This window comes from Nematolebias whitei, chromosome 16 (genome assembly GCF_014905685.2).
Source record: "Nematolebias whitei isolate Nwh7 chromosome 16, NemWhi1, whole genome shotgun sequence".
Classification (NCBI taxonomy): domain Eukaryota; kingdom Metazoa; phylum Chordata; class Actinopteri; order Cyprinodontiformes; family Rivulidae; genus Nematolebias; species Nematolebias whitei.
This window is the reverse complement of record NC_056513.1, coordinates 17,252,154-17,259,233: the sequence shown is the minus strand read 5'-3', so window position 1 is coordinate 17,259,233 and position 7,080 is coordinate 17,252,154.

The following is a 7,080-nucleotide window of genomic DNA, read 5'->3' as shown; positions in this document are numbered from 1 at the left end:
TGAGGAGAAAGACATATTTAACCAAAGGTAGATGCTGTGTCCTTACTGTCTGTCATGAAGAAAATGAAAATGTCACTGTCTTTGTGGGACGGGTCTCTGGTTCTTGTTAAGCAGCACATCATGTAAGCTAAATGTGAACAATAAACTGTTGTAAAAAAAAAAAAAAAAGATTTATATTTATTTATGTGCTTATCTTTGAGCAACAATCTCATCTGTACAAGTTCAGCATAGGAATCCTCTTTAACCTTGTGCAACAAAAAGCGTCTCATCAAGTGCTCCTAATTCTTGACATCTATTCACCCCTCACCTCATGTGACAGCAGTCAGAACTGCCGAGGACACAAAGAAATACACTCAGGGAAACAATAAATGTTGAGAGGATGATGAACAACTGTCAACAAATAATGACAGTCGCTGTTAAAAACCGAAGCGACCCACTTGCCACAATCCTACCCTGAGGGGAAGGAGGGGAGGCCAGGAATAAATTGCCTGTCTGTAGTCATTTGAATGCAACATTTAGCTGTGATTTATGTGAAGGCAGAAAAGCATTATGAGAAAACATTTTCCAAGTGCAACAGCTTGCAGCAATTTACATTATATGGGGGGAAAACCGCTGAAACAAATATTTGACCGGACTCCCATAATGAAATGGATATATTTATACACAGTGAATTGAGTCAAAGGCTGAGCACTGAAAGCACAGCCTCACCAAAGGACTAATCTGCGTTCTTGTAGTAAACATTTTACTGATGCTTCAGGGGCCTCAAATGAAAGTTATTAGAACCATAATTCTTCCAGCGGGCCAAGATGGAAAGATATCCTGCACGGGGAGGGAGAATATACGGCAGTGAGAAACCTGTGCTCTGTGTATCTGAGACTGTAAACAATTCAGAGGTTCACAAATCTAACTAACTAACTAACTAAATACAACTACATTGTTCTTTAAGCTGATTGTTGTAAGGCTTATGTAAAATTCAGTATGTATATTAGCTCTTATGTAGCTGTTTATTTCCCTTATGTGAACGAAAAAAAGAATAAAGGTTGTACTATCATTAATAAATTATAAAAGGACATGGTAAAATGCCATTTATACCATAGCTAACGTGATCACTGTGCAAAACTAAGAAGTTTCATTCAGGAATTGTCCCATTGTTGGCATTCTCAGGGAGGAAAAATATATTATTCACTACTAAATGCTTTTTTAAAATGATATCTTTAATAGACAAATTCTGTTTTGACGTCAACTTTAATGGAAAAGCCACGAACATTTGAACTTAGACTTGACATCGCTGCATAAGCACAAATTTTACAGCATAATGAGTAAACTGTTACAAATACACTACAAAAGCTAGCTCTGTCACAGTCACTGGTAAAAAATAAATAAATAAATAAATAAATAAATAAAATAAGGAAATTCAGAACCTTTGTCAGTGTTTGTCTAAAAATGTCATTGTTGTTGTTGTGGATATTCGTAGACACCAGCTCCCTCGCAACCCAGAGAAAGAAAAAGCAGGTAAAGAAAATGGATGGATAGTTTGATTAGTTTCTTCTACCATTTTCAATAAATAAGCTTAATATAAATACATCTTGACAATTTATTTGAATTCCTTTGTGTCTAACAGGACTGGAATTAAATTACTGTATTTTTTGGACTATAAGGCGCACTTAAAATACTTTAATTTTCTCAAAAATCAACAGTGAGCCTTATGATCTGGTGCGTCTTATGTATTAATTCGGATTGTGCGTTCTGACTTCGAACCAATTTTTTGTGGTTATTGTGAATGAGTTGAATAAAGTTTGACTTATCTGACTGTTTTGTGTGGCTTATAGTCCAAAAAATGCGGTATAGTTTCCATTGTATCGCCCTGAGATGACTTCTGTTGATCATTATGGTTATTATATTTATTATTTTAATAAACTGAATGTGATCTTAACCAAACTAAAATGAATGATACTCTCTGCTATTTATTTATATTGACAAACCACGAGTGCTTTTTCTACAGGTATGAATAGTAACACACAAAGCTAAAAATAAAACGAAATAGGCGCCCCACAAATAATTTTAGAACGACATGAAGCTCATTACAGATGGATTTTCTTAATGCACATGTTAGGATGATTTTGTCAAGTTTGTGTGAGGGCATCAGGCTGCAGGTCATAACTGAGAGACGGACAAATGGGTTGAATCCGGACCGATGGACATTTAATTGTTATTTCTTACTTTGTATGCAGCTGACCACAAGAGCATCAATCAGTCCAGTCAGTATTTACTATCAAAGCTCTGTGGAAATACATTTTCTAACATCATTTACATTTTCTATTGTTTATTTAAATTCTTTCCCCTAAAGAACCCCAAAATGATTTGAAAAATAAAGTTGGTTCATGGTTAAATAAACCCACTTGTCATACAACATGTGTACAGCTTACATTTCTGTTAAAAAATTAACAATTTCTCACTTTTATGACAACTTGCAACCCAGCAAAGACGAATAACAAAATAATTATGCATAAATTAGTCATCTAACTGCTGGCTCTTGGACAATGTCCAGCCTGTGAGTTAATAAAATCAATTAAACTATAAATAAATCCAGCGAAGTTCAACACATGAATCAGCTCACTTGTTTGCAGCGTGTGATCAGGACCAGCTCTCACACAGCAGCAGGAAAATCTGCCTCTGAACCAACCAGGTGGCTTTTGTTGTTTGGCTCGGTAAAACCTGGAAACCTGGGTTCAAGTCAAGCTTTGGGTATTTCAACTTTTCTTTCAGATCTTGGCTTTCTGCAATTGTTAATTATTTTCTGAGGTTATTTTGCAGTTGGAGCAGAAATCAGCTGCACATGTGTTCACAGCTGAAATTGGGGTTGAATATTTGTTCCAAATGTAGTTTTGTACAGAAGCCCATTTCTGCCACTTTGGGAAAAAAACAGTCATCATGCAAATAATAATATTAAACACTGTTTCATAATAACTTTAACAAAATCTCATTATTATGACTTTGAGAAAAATTTCTACAATACGTTAGAACTATTATTGAAATGTGGTGCTTTTCTTTATGCTTTAATTGTTGTCCGTTTCAAATTCAAAACAATAATTTTAACTATATTTCATGAACTTCAGCTCAATGTGCTTTTCAGCATTTATTTTATACTTGAACCTTTTTATATTTACATAAATAAATAAAATCATAAATAAATAAATAAACAGAATATTTATAATTTAGGTTCAAGGTTTTTATTGTCATTCACATCACATGTGGTACATGAGGTGGAACAAAATTATGTACTCAAGGTCACAGTTTCACCCCAAAATAGCAAAAAAAATTATATATATATATATATATATCTTTTTTTTTTGTTCAGTAAATTTCACCAGTAAACTCTTTTTTTCCAAGACGTGCGGTTAAGATATTTTACGATAAGCTGATTTGTTACAGATGGATAAACTGTTGCTTTTCTATCTCGTCTCACTTTAGAACAACTAATGTTGCTGCGTATAACCATTTGTTATCAAGCACGCACTTCAGCTTCCTTCACACACATGCAAAAAAAAAAAAAAAACAGAACAAAACTCTCTAATTAATATGTCACAGAGAAAATATTTTAATGACTTACAAATGGGAGCCGCGCTCTGCCTTGTGCCATTTTACTTACGATGAGGCTGAGACTTCCTGGCATGAGGCGACACATACAGCAAATTCTTAGACATCTAAATTAAAGGGGGGCTACAGTGTCGTGGCTTCGGATACATGTGTGGAGCCCCTGTGGTCCCCAAGTCAAATGCTGCCCCCCCATCCTTCCAATTTGCGTCTTCCTTAATCAGTGCCAAATGGAGATTATTTTTCCTTTTCCTGCATGGTCGATGCAGCTACACAAAGTGGAAGGAAGTAGTTGTTTTCAATAAGAGGCGTCCATTTTTTTTTACACTCCTTCCCCCCCACCATTCACATAAGCAACTCTTACAATTTCCAGTGCTTTCATGTGTCGCAGTCAGCGGTTGGTGGGGAAGAAGGGCCAATTGGTTATAATTAAGAGGTATTTGTTTGGGAGCTGCGGGGTGCTAAATTCTTTGTGCACATGGCCCTCTTTTTGTCATATTGGCAGCACTTCAGGGCAAAAAATACCAATAAGTGCTCAAGACTGCCAAAATGCCTCTCAGTTCCTTATTTTCTTGAACACATCATATAAATACGATCTTTGAAAACTATGTTTACTTTGTGCTATCCGAAGGTGCTTAACAGGGATTTCAAAGAGGCTTTTCGGCACTTTTAATCCCATTTTCACCTTTTGTCACATTAAAATAATTCCACTCCTAAACCAGCATATGCTAGTCATTATTAATTAGTGCTTTGCCTGCATTTTAATGGGAGAGAAAACCAGTAAAGCTTCATACCTAAGGCAATTGCCCGCAATTAAACTTTACTGTGTGTTTGTTTTTCAATAGGTTTTTAATGTCCGGCTGATGCAACAACTTGGCGGACATACAGCCGAAGCATCTAAAGTTCCTTCTGCGAGGCAAACGTGAAGCAAGAGAAATAGATATAGGACTCATATCACGTAACTCTATAAAATTGAGCTGGGGGGTGAGGGGTTATAGGGTTGTCACTTTTACTCTAAATAAATTCAAGGCTTTGTCCACACCAAAACAGTGTTTTCGCAAGATCTTTATGTTGTTTTAAAAATATTCTTGTAAACATGGCAATGTCTTCATCCTTACATAAACAAAAAGAAATTAATAAATGGCGCTGTAACTATGCCAGGCCTGTATGTGGTGCTTTAAAGCAACCAGGAAAATACACAAAAAACAGGAAACAAGATGTGGAGCGAGCGTATAAAGCTTCCATGCTAGGTTCAAAATGTAAACACAACACGAAGGCTAGAATAGAGGCGAAATCTTCAGTTTGAAAAAGTTGTGTATTGGCTTCTTCCAGGGCTTAATTTGAGCCTGATCCTACCAGAACATGATGTGGGAACTGGGAACTCCCTTATTTTCACAGGGTGCATTCCGGTAACTGTTTGCTTGGAGTGTTTACAAATGTAGGTAAACAAGGATGTTAAAATACAGCAAAATGCTGGAAATTGCATCTACTTTATTCAAAAATTTCTGGGGGAGGACCCCTCAGAGCCCTCACCCAATTTTGGCATCGATTGGTTTACAAATTAAGCCCTGGCTTCTTCTACAAAAACAGCAGGGTGGCGTTTGGAGACTTTTTTCACACTGTTTAAAAAAAAAAAACATTTTGAGGACCGTTTCTATCTTGACTGTGATAATAGAAAGAAAAAAAAAAACGTGTGCATATCCATGACCCCTGAATCAAAACAGAAAGAATATCATGCAGCACTTATCAAAACAAAGTCAACCTTATTTATTTAGACCTTATTTAAAAGGATAGGTCAGATCTCCTGAAGGGGGGTTCTGAGGCTTCGTTACAAACAGTTATCTTACCTGAGGGTACAGCCTTCTGCAGTCCAGATCCAAGATGGCACCTCATCATCAACACCTGCAGGCCATCCCACTAATGAGAATCATCTCATACTTAAGGCTGCAGACGAGCTCTACTCTTCCCTGGACCATTACGATGCCTTATAGTATTTATTTTTTTATGGTATATATGGTATGGAATCAGTTCTCTCTTGTAAATGAGTCCTCGAGGCTCAGTGGGATTTACCTGTCTAAATAAAGGTTGAATGAAAAAAAATGTATGCTTCTGGCCAAATTGTGTCCTAGTGAAACAATTATTAACGTTCTCTTCGTGATTCAGCCTACCTATGAGTCCTGGTCGCCCTGGATCCTCGTCCACCATCCCCTGTTCCTTGTCTTACAACAACTTACCTACTACACCCGTGTCCATGCTTTGGAACCCCTTTTGGATTGTTATCCACGCTCTGACAAATCCTCGTGGTGTAAGAAACAAAATACCACATTCAGATTCCCAGCCTGCAAGAGAATACCTACCTGATCACGCTTCTTGCTCCTCAGGGTTCCAGAGGTTTTCACCGTACATTTAATACTGCACTGTAAAACACTGTTAATCTTCTACGTTCTGGAGTCTTGTCTTAATTTGGTCTCATGCTGTCTGGGTTCCCCAATCATAGCAAAAGCTCTTTAATTAACCTGTTAGGAGAAGTACTTTTTTCTGACCAGTGTGACAATCTAACCGCTAATCCAAGCGAAACCAAGACTAAAGTGGACGCTGCCATTTCACAACAAATTTAAAATCTCAACTGTTAATACCAAATGTCATTTTATAAACCTGTAGGACAACATCAGTTGTACATTACAAGGGTATTTTGATAGAAATGTTATGGTATTCCAATCTAAAGTGACCCAGGCTGCATTGGAAGTGCTACAGCTAGCTGCCTCTGCTATTTGTGCTTACAGATAACCAAACAATTCTATGTAACTAAGTGCGTAATGCAAAACTGACAGCAATGAAAATATTTATTTACATGCATGTGCATAAAAACCACCTTAAGATTGTTGAGATTGTGGTTGTTTTAAGATGGTAGCAAGCCACTTTGGCCTTGGCCCTGCTTGAATTAGCTGTTAGCTCGCTAATCCAGTCGGAATTAGCATCAATGTCTTACATATGTCATTCAAAAAGCTTCCCACAAAACCTTCCAGGTCTGAACTAAGAAAGAATAAACGAAGAAAAGATTTTGTTTTTTTTAAAGATTTTATGTTTAACCAATCTGAAGGAACCCCTTCAACAAACAGTGATGTTTTTGTTGTTTCTGTTTCAACCTGATGGTGGAAACAAGAGGGGCACTTCTTCTCTTCTCATCTCCCGGGGCAGAACCATCATTCACCTGATCAACAAAGAAAACGCAGTTTAATTCTCCGCAGTGGCACTCTGTTCAGCTCCGTTGTGTATTTGTGTGTGTCAAAGTGGGGTATTACTGCCATCGCTGTCATTCTCTCGCCGACATGACAGAAAAGCGTCTGGGTCACAGAGTCAGCTGGCACCAGAGCTAATGGGCCAAGCCTGTGTGTGCATGTGTGTGACTGTGGACACACGAACGTCTTGTGTGCGTGGGTTAATGTGTTTGTGACAGATAGTCCCTCCCCGGACCCCCGGCTTTCC